Source organism: Phyllostomus discolor, chromosome 11, assembly GCF_004126475.2.
Source record: "Phyllostomus discolor isolate MPI-MPIP mPhyDis1 chromosome 11, mPhyDis1.pri.v3, whole genome shotgun sequence".
In the NCBI taxonomy this organism is placed as follows: domain Eukaryota; kingdom Metazoa; phylum Chordata; class Mammalia; order Chiroptera; family Phyllostomidae; genus Phyllostomus; species Phyllostomus discolor.
Window position 1 is genome coordinate 72461229 of NC_040913.2, and position 16637 is coordinate 72477865.

Genomic DNA, 16637 nt, shown 5'->3' on the forward strand with positions numbered 1-16637 from the left:
AGTGATTTGTGTGTCAAAAATACGCCAAGGCTGTAAATCAGGTGGTAGGAAGCGCCGTCTCCGGTTTTCCTGCTCAACCAGAGGGAGACGGAATGTACTGCCACGGGCTCCCAAATCTGGAAACCGCGTCTGGTGTAAGAGGAAGTTTTCCCAGGCGCTAGCACGGACCCGTGCTGGGGAGCAGGGCTCCTGGCTCTCCTTCCCCGGCCCCGCCGCCTCGTCCCTGGCTGGGGAGCTTAGCCGGTGGGGGACCTGAAAACCAGGTGCCTAACAAGCCCTGGTGTTCAACAGCAGCTGCTGGAACCGCGCCTCCCGGGAGGCCTCGGAGGGGAATTTTCCACTGCTCGGTTCGAGTTAGCTCTCCCTGCCTGCTGCTGCCGAGGCTGCTCTGGGCGAGGAGAGCCGGAAGGTGCGGGCCGCACCGAGGCCCTCGGTCCAAGAGGGCTGCAGCTGGCCTACAGGCCGGGGCTTGGTGGGGGGGGCCGCAGGAGGAGGGGCGGGGACCCAGGGCTGGCCAGCTTAGGGAGTAGGTTTTGTTTGTTTTCACTGTGCCCCAGTTTGACCTTACTACTCCCTGACCCTGGAATGCTGGCGTGTGCAGAGGTGCTGTGGGCCAGGCCTCCTTCGCCGCTGGGAGGAGAGGAGCCAGGCCCTGGATGCGAGGAAGCCGGGTCAGGAGTCAATGAGTCGCTCCCTCCCTGGGTCCCTCCCTTTCTCGAACTGTCTAAGAGATAGCCAGCGTGGGTGAGTGCTCCCCCTCCCCCCAGCCACCCGCCCCTGCTCCTCCCCTCTCCGGAACCGCTGCCCCCTCAGCCCTGATGCCCTCTGGGTTCTGTTTTCATACCGCGCTGCGGATCCGGTCGTGGGAAGCAGGTAGGAAACCATGATTCTGGGGGTTAAATGAAGAATTATATTTAGTGCTCACAGAAAGCCAAATATTGGGTTAGCAGCCAGGAATGGAGAGGGAAAAAACCCAAAGCAAACAGCAGAGGAAAGAAATTCCTACCAAACAAGGTCCCTATTCATTCTTTCAATCCCAGGTGCAGGGGCCTGCAGGGCTGAGGCCCGCTGAAGGCGAGCAGCCTGTCCCGTGTTCACGGCTACACAGAGACGTGTGGACCCCAAGCTCAGAGCCTGCGCTGCCTGTGCGCAGGGCCCAGGGGGCACTCGGCCCGCCCACACAGGTCGTCAGTATCTCTCCTCGCAGCAGTACCAACAGCCCTTTGGGGGCCAGGGGTGGGACAGGGAGGGGGAGCCAAGTGAAATGCTCCTGGTTTGACCCTGAGTAAGTGATTTAACCTCCCTGGGCCTCATGTATGAAAGGCAGGGGTTGGATTATTATTTCACAGGTCCTAACATCTGATTATTCTGTTTCTGCCTAAGATACACAATAAGAAAAAGAGTGTGAGCAAGACTGTGACAGCGGGACACATCTGTTTCCTTAAGAGCTTAGGGTGAGGTGGAGAGAGAGAGAGAGAAGAGAGAGAGAGAGATGTTTCAGCTTGTTCCTGGCTCGCCGCTTCCTGCGCGGCTGTTCACAAGTAAACTTCTAGGGTCTGCGCTGACTCCTCTAGGAACCCCAGACTCCTCCGGTGAGGGGCTTCTGCCACCTGCTCAGGCTGCTACCAAGTCGGATAACAGCCTGGGGCAAGGGGAGGGCTGCAACACCAGTCCCGCTAACTGGGAAGCTTAGGAGACTCGAAGTTCAGGGAGAGATGGAGAGTGGGTGGAGGAAAAGGAGCAGAAGCAAGAGACATGGCTGACGTCCTGATCATCTTGTGTGCGATCTCCAAGAAGCAGAGTGTATGCTCCTGACCCCAAGACTCCTTTGTATTCAGCCATTGAATTCTCTAATGATCTGCTCCTTGGGGGGCGCGGGGGGGGGGGGCAGATCTACAGTAGGAGGCTGGATCCCAGGTAATAGAAGTCATTTAGAAGCAAAAGTTGCTAGTCAGGGAGTAAAGGACTGAAATCTGACTGACCAGAAGAAAAGAAAGACTGAAATTCCTTGCCCATAAGTCTGCCTATCGTTCTCTAGCGTGTATCTATTTATGTCTCATGCGCTTGGCTCTCTCTGCTCCCCACCCCCTAGTTTTCTCAGAGACCCAAGCTGGTAGAATCTGGGCACCCACACACCCTGAGGACTAGCATTTCCCACACTGATGAATGCCCACTCCAAAGAGCCACAACCTGAGGTGGCCCCTGTCCCAGCTGCTGCCCTGCCCATCCTTGTCTCCCCAGGTTCGAGGCCTCATAAGCAGGGACTCAAAAACACGCCTCTGTCAGGTGAGTCATGGGACCAGAATTTTGGGAGAGAACATGCAGAACCAGCCACTGGCACAATTGTGAAATAATATGAATTCCCACAAACCTGCTCCTTCCCTTGCATTCCTGTGCAACCTCAGAAGGTTGCACCACCTTCCACCAGTCTTCCAGGAACTAAACATCATCCTTGACATCCATCCAATCTGACACTTCCTATTTATCTCCCAAGTTGATGTCCGCAATCTCACCAGCCCCACTATCACTTGCCCTTGTGGGCCCTTGGCAAGTCTCACCCAGATTATTGGTATTTCTTCCCAGTTGGTAATTCTGGCTTCGTATGGCTCTTCTTCATTCTGACCTCTCCAGTTTAGCCAGAGAAGTATGTCTAAAGTGCACATGTGCAAAATCATTTTACTTGCCTGCATGCAATTCTTCATCATCCATCCATTACCTAGAGGACGAAGTCTGAGTTTGTGAGTGTGTAAATCTCTCCACTAGCTCCTCCCAGCCTGTCTGCTACCATTTCCCTGGTGTCCAGCCAGAACTGGTGACAGTCTCCCAAGCAAGCAGGTCCTGCTGCACTTCTGGTCAAGATGGAGTAGTGTACGTGGTACAGCCACTGTAGAAAACAGTGTGGACATTCCTTGAAACATTAAAAATAGAACTACTGTATGATTCAGTAATTCCACTTCTGGGTATTTTAAGGGAACAAAATCGCTATCTCGAAAAGATAGCTGCACCCGCATGTTCATTGCAACATTATTCACAATAGCCAAGATGTGGAAGTAACCTAAGTGTCCATCAATGGACAAGTTGTGCTGTATATATTCAATGGAATATTACTCAGCTATAAAAAGGGGGAAATGCTGCCATTTGTGACAACATGGATGACCCCTGAGGACATTATGCTCAGTGAAATAAGCCAGACAGAAAAACAAATACTGTATGATCTTATTTATATGTGGAATCTAGAAAAGCTGAACTCATAGATTCGGAGAACAGATTAGTAGTTGCCAGAGACAGGAAGCAATGAGTAAAGGGGCTCAAAAGGTACAAATTTCCAGTTAAAAGATAAATAAGTCCTGGAAATGTAACATACTTCCTGGTGACTGTAGTTAACAATACTGTATTGTATATTTGAAAGTTGCTAAGAGAGTAAATCTTAAAAATTCTCATCAAAAGGAAAAAAATTGTAACTATGCATGATGACAGATGTCAACTAAACTTATTGTAGTGATTATTTTGCAATATATACAACTATCAAATCATTGCGTTGTATACCTGAAACTAATATAATGTTATATGTCAATTATATCTCAATTTTTTAAAAAAAGAGTGTTGAGTTCTCTATTCCAACCACAAAGCCATGATGAATAAGAAACATTTTAAAAGATAACCCAATACACATAGCTGGACTCAAAAACAAGACTAATGTTGCTGTGAAGTGAAAACAGAACAGAGAGTTAATAATCAAAGGTTTATCATCCTAAAAGATATCTGGCTCAAATGATTTTAGAAACTCACTTTCTTGAATCTTTAAGGCACAAATAAACTCTCTTAAACAAATGTTTTCAATTCCTGTGGCAGTTGTCCTCCCAAACCCTCCTTCTAATGAGATGTTTTGCAGGACACAGGGTTGCTGACCCACAGGCTACATTTCCCAACCTCCCTTCCAGCTAGGTGTGGTCATATGATTAAATTCTCATCTTTAATTATGAGCTGAAATGATGTGCTACTTCTCCAGCATTTGTATTAGTTCCCCAGGGCTGCAGGAAATGTGCCACAAACAGGGTGACTTAAGCAACAGAAATGTATGCGCCCACAGTTCTGGAGCCTATGAGTCTGATACCGAGATGTCATCAGGGTTGGTTCCTTCTGAGGGTTATGAGGGAAAATCTCTGCCATCCCTCTCTCCTAGCTCCTGGTGGTTGCTGGCCAGCTGTGGTATTCCTTGGCTGCTCTCTGTCTTCATGCTATGGCATTCTTTCTGTGGGGTGTCTATGTCTAAATTTCCCCTTTTTATGAGAGCACCAGTCACACTGGATCAGGGGCCCACCTTATTCCAGTATCACTTCATCTTAACTAACTTTATCTACAATAACACTATTTCCAAATATGATCACATCCTAAACTAATGGGGTTAACACTTCAACATATGAATTTTAGGAAACACAATACTTACTTAAAAGATAATTGCTTGTGCCCAGGCTGGTGCAGCTCAGTGGATTGAGCACTGACCTGTGAACCAAAGGGTCACTGGCTCAATTCTGAGTTGGGTCACATGCCTGGGTTGCCGGCCAGACTCCCCCATGTGGGGCATGCAAGAGGCAACCAGACATTGATGTTTCTCTCCCTCTCTTTCTCCCTCCCTTCTCCTCTGTCTAAAAATAAATAAATAAAATATTTTTTTAAAAAGGTAATTGCTTGTTCTCCACTTTCTCTGTTTTCCCTCCCCGTGGGCTGGAACGCAGCCACAGAGCTGAGCCACCTTTGGCCATATATATGAAGATTTAGGAGTTGGCAGAGACACAAAATGAAAAAGGTCTGAGTCTCCAAATGACTACATGAAGGAGATATGCACCACCGGCCTAGACCATTCATTTCCAGACCATGGATGAGAAGTACATTTTTATTTTATTTAAGCAACTATATTTAGGTCAGTTTTTGTTATAGGAGCTTAGCTTTTACCCTAACAAATTCAGCTACCCAACTCACTTTGTAAGATTCTTAACGTTGATACCAAAACCCAATGAGCACAAAAAGAAATTATGAGCAATGCCATTTAGTATCATAGATACAGAGCTTCTAAATAAAACACTAGCAAATTAAATTCAGGGACATGAATATATCAAATAAAGCATAACCTCGTTGTGTTGATCTCAGTAATTCAAGGATGGAATGGTTCGACATTAGAAACTCAATTAAAGTACACTACTTAAACAGATCAAAGAAGACAAACCCACTTAAGCAACACAATGGATTCAGAAAAATATTTGTTAAATTCAATACTCATAAAATTAGATATGTGAACACGGATGTACAATTAATAAGGTGAAGGAATTATTGTTAAATTAGTTTGATAATGATATTATGGTTGTTTTCCTCTTTAAAAAAGAATTCTTATCTTTTAGGGATACACACAGAAATATGTATAGATAGCATGAGGTAACAATGTCTGGTATTTGTTTCAGGTAACACAGAAGGGGAAGAATTTAGCAGAGATACAGATAAAACTAGACTGACCATAAGCCAACAGTCATTGAGGCTGTGGAATGGGTCTACCTATTACAGGGGTTTATTATATAGACAGGGGTTTATTATATTAGGCTGCCTACTTTTGTGTGTGTTTTAATTTTCCCGTAAGAAAGAATTAAGAAAAGTCAGACTGACAACTTAAAAAATATAGAAACAGAAGTCAATGTCCTTAACTTGACCGAAGTCGTGTACCAAACTTAGAGTTAAAATCATTTTTGTAGTGAAACTTAAAAACATTGCCATTAAGTCAAGAAGTAGATGAAGATGCCTATTATCACTGCTTCTACTCAACTACTACCGGTCCTAGCCAATACAATAAAAGAAGGAAAAGGAAGAAGATATATAAGAATTCAGGGGTGGGGGTAAAGGAAAAACTACCTTTGTTTGCAGATAATATGATAGTATATAGAAAAAAAATTAACTGACAAACTATTAAAACTAACCCTGGCTGGTGTGGCTCAGTGGATTGAGCGCTGACCTGCAAATCAAAGGGTCGCAGGTCTAGGGCACACGCCTGAGTTTCGGGCCTGGTCCCCAGTAAGGGGCATGTGAGAGACAACCACACATTGATGTTTCCCTCCCTTTCTTCCTCACTTCCCCTCTCCAAAATAAATAAATAAAATCTTTAAAATAAAAAAATAAAAACTAATAGTAAAGCTCAGCAAGGAAATCTAATAGGAAAAAAAATACATGATATTTATAGTCAAAACAAAAATAATCCTGTATCCAGGAATAAATCTAATGAAGGATATGCTCTCTGAAGAAAATTACTAAACATTATTATTAAAGAACCTAGAAGGAGACTTCAATGAATGGGTAGTTATATCATGTTTACAGACAGGAAGTTTCAAGCTTGTAAAAATATCAATTATTCCAAAATTAATATAGTAATTTAATGCAATTCCAATGAAAATCCCCACCAGCTTTTTTTTTAAAACTTCATAAGCTTATCTTAAAATTCACATTACAGATTAAATGTCAAGAAAAACTAAGACAATCTTGAGAAAGATAGGGTGATAACTTGCCCTACCAGATGTCAAAGCTTCTTCTAAATCTTTAATAGTTAATCCAATAAGGTAACTGAGAAGGAATATACAACAGACAATAAAATAGAACAAAGAGCCCAGAAAACTGCACATTTTTGACAATTTGATATATGACAGAGGAAATGGCCCTAAACATCAGTAGGAAAAGAGTGAATTATGTTGTAAATGGCACTAGGATATTCACCTGGGGAAAAAAATCAGATGTCTACTTCACACCATCTAGAAAACATAAATTCCAGGTGTTCAAAAAACATAAATATAAAAATGAAAATTTTAAAACTTTTAGAAGAAGCCATAAGAGGAAGAAAATATGTATGAGGATATCTTCATGAACTCAGTGTTTTAAAAAAAGTACTTAAATAAAACACAAACATCTAACCCATAAAGGAAAAGATTGATACATTTGACTATAATAATATATAAAACTTCAGTTTAAGATGTAACTTCTGAAAATTTAAAGACAAGGGCCAGGGAAGATTAGTATCCATATATTATAAGGACTTCTTAAATATCAGTTTAAGAGATTCCAGCTCCAGCAAGACGAAGCAAACATGACCCACCTTGTCTCTCCCATTAGGGGCGATGATCAAACTCACACAGACGGCGGCTAGCAGTCCGAGGACACTGAAAAGTGAATGGCACTCAACAGACTAGAGAAAGATACCAGAATTCAAAGTTCTCCCCAACCAGTGGTAAGGTTACCATTTTTTCCCCTTCAGTGTTATCTGGCCTGAAAAGAGCCCAAAATCCAGAAGTACATAAAAGATGAGAATAGAAAGAGTTCCAAGAGAAACCTATTATTTCTGTCCTGAAGAAGAGGAAAGAGACCAACTGAGTCAGAAAAAGTTGACTATATTGTGTTTTATTTTGCTCTCCTTCTTCCTCTCCTTCCCCTGCAATCTCCCACTCCAGCCCCCATGCAACAATGAAGTGGAGGCATGATATTGGCAGGTGCCAAAACTCAGAGGGACACAGAGGAGCTGTGGTCTCCCGAGTGTGGGCCAAAGCCCCTTTGTGTGTTACTCTCTGGCATGAATGACTGCAGATTTCTCATCAGAAAGCAGGGAGGCCAGAAGGAGGAAGAACAACACCTTTAAGGTACTAAAAGGAAAAAAATGAGAACCAAGAATTCAATGCATATCTATATCTGAATTCAATGCAATCTCTATCAAAATACCAACTGTGTATTTTGGCAGCAATGGACAAACTGATCCTGGAATTCGTATAGAGTTACAAGGGACCCCTAAAATCCTAATCAGTTTTGAAAAAGAGGAACAAAGATGGGGGATTCATACTTCCCAATTTAAAAACTTACTACAAAACTACAGGAATCAAAACAGTGGAGTAGTGGCATAAGATAAACATATAAGTCAAAGAAATAGAACTGGCAGTCCAAAAATAAACCCATGTATCTACATTCAATTGATTTTGAACAACATTGGCAAGACAATGGGAAAAGAATGGTCTTCAACAAATGATACCATAATAACTAGATAACCAGATGAAAAAAAAAGAAAAGAAGAAAAAGTTGGGCCTTTATCTCACAACAATGCAAAAATTATCTCAAAATGTGTCAAAGACCTAAATATAAGAGCTAAAACAATAAATCTCTCAGAATAAAATATAAGGATAAGTCTCTGTTACCCTAGATTTGGTAATAGAGTCTTAGATATGACACAAAGGCTCAAGCAACAAAATTAAAAATACATAGATTGGACTTTATCAAAATTAAAAATTTTGTACATCAAAAGACACTATCAAGAAAGTGAAGGCAACCTACAGAATGAGAGAAAATATTTATATACCATATATCTACTATCTAAGACATATAAAGAACTTACAACTCAACAACAAAAAGACATAGGACCCAATTCAAAAATTGGCAAATTATTTGAATAGACATTTTTCCAAAGAAGTTATACAAATAACCAATAAACACCTAAAAAATGGTCAACATGATTAGCAGTAGGAAATGCAAATTAAAAACAATGAGATACCACTTCACACCCATGGCTAAAATAAAATAAAATTAACAGAAAATAACCAGTGTTGTAAGGATGTGGAAAAACTGAAAACCTACACATTGCTGATGGGAACGTAAAATGGCACAGCCACTGTTGGGAAAGCCAGTTTGGCAGTCCCTCACACAGTTAAACTCAGAAGTATTACATGACCTAGCAATTCCATTCCTACATGCATACCCCAGAGAATTGAAAATAGGTGTTCAAACAAAAAAAAACGTGTATACGAATGTTTATAGCATCCTTATTCAGGATAGCCAAAAAGTGAGGAAAAACCTAAATGTCCACCCATGGATGAATGGATAAACAAAATGTGATCAATCCATACAACAAAATATTTTTCAATCACAGAAAAGAATGAAGTAGTGACACATTCTATGATGTGAATAAACCTTGAAAACATCATGTTAAGGAAAGAAGCCAAACATAAAATGTCACCTATTGTATGACTGCATTTATATCGATGTCCAAAATTCTACTCTATAGAGACGGAGAGCAGATTAGTGGTTCCCAGGGGCTTGGGGGAAGGTAATGGGGAGTAACTGCTTAATGGGTACAGAGTTTCCTATTGGGGTAATGAGGATGTTCTGGAGTCAGTGGTGACGGTTGCATAACATTATAAATGTACTAAAATCCACTGAATCGGACACTTTAAAATGGTTAAAATGGTGAATTATATATTATGTGAAGTTCCCCCTAGTTTAAAAAAAAAGGAATTCTCTATCCAGTGAAAATATTCTTCAAGAATTAGAGTGAAATAAAGACATTCTCAAACAATGAAAAACAAACAGAATTTGTCATCAGCAGACTTGTTCTAAAATAAATGCTAAAGAAATTCCTTCAGCTGGAAAGAGAATAATTACCTAAAAAAACCCTTCAAATATCAGGAATGAAGAAAAAGAAACAAAAATGGTGAAAATCTGGTTAGGTATAATAGACTATTCTTCTCCTCTTAAGTTTTTTATGAATATGTATGACAGCTAAAAGCAAAAATTAAAACATGGGTCAGTGAATTTTGGTGTATATAGACATAATTCATACAAGATGAAGGGTAGAGAATAAAGGGACCTCATTTATGGTAAGGCTTCTACATTCTACATGAAGTGGTAAAATATTAATTTTAAGTAGACTGTGAAATATTAAATATATATAATAATCCCCAAGCAACCAATGAAAATTTTTTAAATATATAAAGAGATGTAGTTAAAAACTCAACAAATAAGTTAAAATGAGATTCAAAATACAAAGAATGTAGATCTGATTTCAAACATATAAGTATTTATATGAAATTAAAGTGGCCTAAAAGACAAGGGTTGTCAGATAGATTTAAAAACAAACAAACAAACAAACAAACAAGACCCGGGTATTTGCTGTCTACAATTCTCTAACACAGGCAGGTTAAAAGTGAAAGAATAGAAATGATATAGCATGTAATCAAAGGAGAGCTGGAGTGGCTTTAACATGAGATTAAAAAGTAAAAAGGCTGCATAGCAAGGATAATTTTCAGGAACAAAGAGGGTTAATACATAGTAATAAAAGTGTAAATGTATCAAGAAGACATCATTTTAAATGTGTGTGTACTGAATGAAAGGGCTTTGAAATACATGAATAAATGCTGAAAAAATTGAAAGGAGAATTAGACAAATCCATAATTATAGTTGGGGCCCTCAAGACTCCTCTCTCAGTAATTGATAGAACAAGCCAACAGAAAATCACAAATATACAGCAGAATTGAACTATTCCACCTACCAACTGGATAAAATTGACATTTACAGAACACTCTACCCAACAAGAACATAATATACATTCTTCTCAAAAGAACGTTGAACATTCACTATAATAGGTTATACCCAGAGTGATAAAAACAAACCTTAATAAATTTAATAGACTTGAAATCATACAAAGTATGTTCTCTGACCATAATGAAATTAAACTAGCAATCGATAACAGAAAGATAACTGGAAAACCTCCAAACACTTGGAAAATAAATAATATAATAATCCATGAGTCAAAGGGAATCTCTAGAGGAAATTAGAAAATACTTTGATGTAAATGAAAATACAAAACATCAGAATTTGTGGGATGTGGCTAAGGCAGTGCTTACAGGGACATATATACCTATTAAATTCTCATATTTGAAGTAAAGATTTCAAGTCTAAACTCCCACCTTAAGAAACTAGAAAAGGAAAGGCAAAGTAAACTCAAAACAATCAAAAGAAAGGAAAGAATAAAGACATAAAAGAAACCAATGAAATTTAAATAATGGTAGATACAATCAATAATGAACCTAAAAGCCGAGTTTTTGAAAAAGTCAATAAATGTGATAAATCTCTAACCAGACAAATAAAAAACAAGGAAGGGTGGTGGGACAGAGGACACAAATTACCAATAGCTGAAGAATAAGAAGAGAATATGACAAATAACTCTACCCAAATAAATTTGACAATTTAGATAAAATGAACTAATTTATTTAAAGCCACAAAAAAGCAAAGCTTATCTAAGAAGAGATAGATAACCCAACCCATATCTATTAAGACATTGATTCACAAAGTGTTCAATAGTTTCTTAGGGTAATGAAATTGTTCTCTATTCCAACTGCTGTGGAGGTTCCATGAATCTACACGTGTCTTAAAAGTCAGAATTACCAAAGCCCCTCCTTGAAAAGTCAATTTTACTCCATTGATTCTTAAAATGTTTTAAATCAATTCAGAAAAAGCCAAATGAAAACATATGTAAATGGACAAAAATAAATAGAAGATACTAGAAGATACACGGGGGAGGGGGGGGAGGTCCTGGAAAGATGTTCAACTTCCCTAGTCGTTAGAGGATGCAATTAAAATAATAGTAAAAAGTCATTTGATACCCAAAGTGTGATCAAAGCAAATTCTGGGAAGATGCAGATCAACAGGACTCTCTCTTACCGCAGGTAGGAGTACAGCTGCCTCATCTTCTGGAGTGGAATGTCCCAAGAGGAAGCTGAAAATAGGCCTGCCTCCCCGCTACACTCCAGCAATGCCTCTCCTAAAATTCTCATAGGAGCACAAAGAAGGGCATACCCAGGGAGGTCCATTTCAGCTTTGTGTATAGTAGCAAAACATGTCTTTAAAGCTGGAGAATTAATACATGGTATATGATTCATATTGAAATACTATACAATATGTTAAATGATATTTCATGATATGCTATTTTAAATAAATGAAGTTAGAACTATGTGAAATGGACTTAGATGAAATCTCAAATATAGAAAGGACAATGCAAAAGCAAGCTGTAAAATGACACTATATAAAGCTTGCGACAGGAAGGACAATGTTATGTGTTATTGATGGATATATATAAACACTTTAACAGTATCAAAGCACACCTAGGAAAAATAAATACAAATGCAGGGTTGTTACTGTCTCACGGAAAAGAGGGGAACGTGTTCAGGGTACAACACACGAGAAACTGTCATTTCTTTTCACCTTTTTTTTTTTAAGAAAAACAAAGCAAGCAAGGCAAAATTAGAATTCAGTGGAAATGGATGATGGATTCATAGAAGCTCATCATGTTATTCTTTGTTTTTTTCCCTAAATATTTGAAGTATTTTGCAGTCAAATACTAATTACACTGCACACAGTGATACGTACGAGTGGTTAGAGCCCTCGACCATGAGCGCTGCGTCAGAACCGGAATTGCCCAGCTGCTGACCCCATTCTACTGGTCTCCAGCTATGTGACTTAGAAAAATTACTTAACTTTTCTGAGCCTCTGTCTCCTTATCTATAAAATACAGATAATGATACCACTTCCCTTATAGCATTTTTGTGAGGGTTACATGAATTATAAGGTAAAATGCTGAGTGTAATGCTGAGCATATAGCAAATACAATAATATGCGTTAAAGTTGCTCTAAATTATTATTATTATTATTCCTCATCTTTTGAAACTCAGCTGTTATCTCTGTGACACTTTCCCCAACATTGTCCCCATGTCTAATTCATCTGTCAATCCTAGGCCAAGCAGAGCTGAGCACTCCAGCCTGAGTTTCCACCTTACGTACCTGTGTAACTTAACTATTTATCTGTCTCTCTAACCACACTATTTTTTAAATTTATCTTTGTATCTCCAATGTCTGGCAATGGTAGAAGTATACCAATCATTCTAAATGACTAAAAGAACAAATAAATGAATGGACAGGTGAATATCCCTCCTGCCCCCAATGAACCCACTAGTGTTTTCTCCTCCTATCTCCTCTTCCCAAGGGCCCTAGGCTCACTAGACTGGCTTAAGACCCTCTAATCATAGAAGACATACTTAACAAGGACTCATTCCTCTGAACATACAATCTTCTTGGGTTGAAAAAGAAACACATGTGTAGAAAACAAGCTTAAAACAGAGGGAAAGGTGTCTGACGGTAGAATTTCAGACTCCTAAGGTGCCCCCCCCCCACACACGCACACATGCACGCACACATGCACGCACACACGCACGCACTCTTTCTGCTCAGGGAGGGGCTGTATCCACAAGTAAGAAACATTGGAAGATAATGTGAGAACAGAGTCCTCAGAAGAAAGTTGTGAATGTTCTCCTGAAAAGTTGTGTGTGAGTCACATTTTTTAGAAACACAAACCGTATTCTTTTCAACTAAAAGATTTTTTTTTTAATTTACTGGAGAAGCTGGCTAGTCAGAGCTTATTGTGAATTCTTTACTAAAGACTAAAGTAAGGAATTCTTTTGTTAAGTAAATATCTAGGCTCTTCCTTGCCAAAAAGCTTTTGAAATCTTTGCTGTAATTATGCTGATGTTTTCTGTGTTTATATGTTAAATACCTAGAGCTCAATTGTTAATGGGTAAATAAGAGAAGCCCCACGGTTCCTGCCAAAAGAGGCCTGGAGCTGGGGCCGGGGGAACAATGGCCGGGCCGGCCTCCCCTGGAGCGGGCTGCAGGCAGTTCGGGGGAGAGCGGCGCTGGGCTGTGCTCTCGCTTGAGGCTGCTGCCCCCGAGCCAAGGAAGGGAGAGGTCTCGGCTAGGACAAAGGTGGCTCCCCGCATCTTGGACATGCGTCTGAACAGAGGTGTGGGACAGAGCTCCACCTAGGCTGTGCTTGTTTCTCCCCACTGCCAGCGTCAAACACTCCCACGGCGAGAATTTGGAGGCTGTGGGGGCAACTGACGACCAGACCTCAGGCCGAGAACTGGAGTCACGGGCTGATACTCCCAGGCAGGTGGCGTGGGGCTCCACCACCCGTGAACCATGCACACCATTTAAGCTCTTTCCTGGGGTCCTCAACAATGGATTGATGATAAAGCTACCTACCTCATAAGGGCTTTATGAAAATAAACCAGTTCATATTGTGAAGAAATGCTTAGAGCTGTGTCTAACACTTAGTAAGTGCAGTGCAAGGTGACTGTTTAAACTGAGAGCGAAATAAACATTGTGTTCGGTTTCCAAATACCAAATCTCCCCGGGGCAGAGGTGCATACGACACCTGCGGCCGTTGTGTTGACGGTTTGCTGTGTGTTGCAGTGGATCGCCACATGCACTTGGTTGGTCCTCCCCCATACCAGTGCGTACGTAAGCACAGTGTGGTCTTTCTAGTCTCTGCAACACATCCTCTGGAAGATTATATGCAGACGATACGAATTTGTAAAGAAACTTCCACCTACTTCTCCTGAAAGCCCAGCATGGCGTGTTCAGAGCATCCTGCCACCTTCCTCCTCCAGCTGCTCCCCATGGGGACCAGGAATCTGGGTAGAAGCAGGCTGGGGCCTGCCGGGCCCGCCACGGTATTTCCAAGATAATCTTAGTTCTTCTGGGCAAAGTAACCTTAAACCCCAGATCGGCAAGTCAGCTAGGCGGAAGGAGTGAACGGGAAATCTCTCCAAATTTGCTAAGAAGCCTTTTCCAGTGCTGAAGTGAGGAAGGGAGCAGAGGATACACTGAGGGCACAGGCTTGAGGCAAACACTCAGTCCGGCAAAGCAAGATAGAGCCCCCCACCCAGAATCTAGTACTTCAGATGAAGAGAATACAGTCACAGAGATAAGGTTCTCACCAGGTAGCGGGATAAAATGCTCTCAAAATTTACTGTACTTTTAAAATTGCAGAGTTGAAATGGGGCATCTCATCCCTCAGCTAAACGCAGCTAGCCAAGAGCTTTCCATGTTTCTGGGTACAGAAGGTCCCTGGCTCTCATCACCACTGAGGCAGCACCTACACAGGTGTGAACCCCTCAGGGCACAGAGGGGCAGCTCATGCAGAAGGTACTACCATCCTCTCTCCTGGACAGAGGAGTGTGTCCAAGGACAGTCACACCTATCATTTCACCAGAGCCCCACAACCACATCTGGCAGCCGAGGAAATAGGCCCTCACAGTGACCAGTGACACCCCAGGGCCACACAGCTATGAATGACTGAGACAAATGCCTGGGCATCCTGATCCGGGCCTGCGCTCTTCATCAGAATCTATTACATTCCCTCTCATCTTGGAGGGTTCTGTACTCTGCTCCTATCTCCCCATTAGAACCATGGCCAGCGGCGACATGCAGGGGAAGGCAGGTCAGTGACATCCACACACAGACCCTGGTGCTCAGTGAGCCCCTCTTCTCCCCCTGCAGTCTCCCTGCAACCCCGACTCGTTCGCATTCTGGGGTAGGTGCCTCAAAAGAGCCAAGGCCGGCAGGTGCACCTTTTCTTCTCTGCACCTTCAAAAAACAGCTGGTCCCAGAGATGGGTTCTCCAGATGCCCCAACACTTCCATCCCCCTGGGCTACTGGATAGAGAAGATACGGTTTGTGTTTTAAAGATTTTATGTGTTTTTAGACAGAGGGGAGGGGAGGGAGAGAGAGAGAGAAAGAAACTTCAGTGTGTGGTTGCCTCAAACATCAATGTGTGGTTGCCTTTCACGTGCCCCGGAGAACCTGGCCTGCAACCCAGACATGTGCCCTGACTGGGAATCGAACCGGCCACCCTTTGGTTCGCAGGCTGATACTCAGTCTACTGAGTCACAGCAGCCAGAGTGAGGTGTGCTCTCAGAGATGCTGAAGACCACACTCCAGAGGCTCCTGGCATATCCTGTCGTGTGACCAAACCTCAGTTCCCCTCGTCTGTGAAGGCACAGAAACTGGAGACCCTCTTACCAAGACCCTCCGAGGAAGCCAGGGAGAAAGGTCCAGGTCAGGGAGGGGATGAGACCCCAGGGGGAAGGCCTCCTCACTGCTACAGTTTATTAGGAACAAAGAGCCTCGGATGTGGAAGGACCTTGGAGATTGCAGGGTTCCGTCTAGGAAACTGGCTGAGGAGCATGGGAGTGAGAGACCAAAACCAGCCCAGTCAGAGACGGAGGGGAAGGAAAGGGTTGAACAGTGAGCAGAAAGACAAAGAACAGGCAGTTCCAAAGAGCCAAGAACACAAATCATTTGCAGACGCCCGTGTGATGCTCAACCTTCAAGGCTCCTGTGGGAGTGCCTGTCGCTGTGGGCTCAGGCACATCCCCCGGTCACGGTGAGTGTGAGCCTGCGTGTGTAAACGTCCCCACGAGTCATCCCGTGTGTGTAATGATCCTGTCACTGTGAGTCACGGATTGTGTGTCAGAGCCGGGCTCTGTGTGTGTGTGTGTGTGTGTGTGTGTGTGTGTTCCAGTGCACGGCCGGCTAGGGCTGCTCATGCCCACAGTGACGCTGGAATGTGAATGAAAGCCAGACAGCGCAGCGGAGGGCAGAGCGCTCCCAGGGCGAAGCTGTACTTAAAGGGCACCACGCTTCATTCACACCATACATCACACACCACATTTCTGAACCCGTTCCAGAGAAAGCCATCTGTGCCCCCTTCCTGCTGAAGCCCCACTATGGAGCAGCAGTGTTGAATTCTTCAGGCTCGAGGGGTTGTTTACAGAATCAGAGATAACCACAATCTTAGAATCCTACGTTTCAAGCCCTTTGTTTTAAGGAGAGAAAAACTGTGGCAGAGAAAGCCAACACTGAGGGCCCAGATTCACAGAGTCAGCTGGTGGTGGAAATCAGGTGGGGACCCAGCTGTCCTGACTACCCCCCACCACTCAGACCTCACCCCACCT

At 42.4% G+C, this 16637-nt stretch overlaps 1 long non-coding RNA gene across 2 annotated transcripts; it reads left to right on the top strand.

The window, feature by feature from the left end:
• Nucleotides 1–757: 757 nt before the first annotated feature.
• On the top strand, nucleotides 758–3084 carry LOC118497423. 2 transcript variants are annotated; one of them, XR_004899949.1, is made up of 5 exons: nucleotides 758–873; nucleotides 1041–1184; nucleotides 1384–1454; nucleotides 2093–2286; nucleotides 2584–3084. It is a non-coding gene; the product is annotated as an uncharacterized LOC118497423 (long non-coding RNA). The 2 variants fall into 2 exon arrangements; XR_004899948.1 differs by lacking the exon at nucleotides 2584–3084 and having other exon boundaries at nucleotides 2093–2370.
• The last annotated feature ends 13553 nt before the right edge of the window (nucleotides 3085–16637 follow it).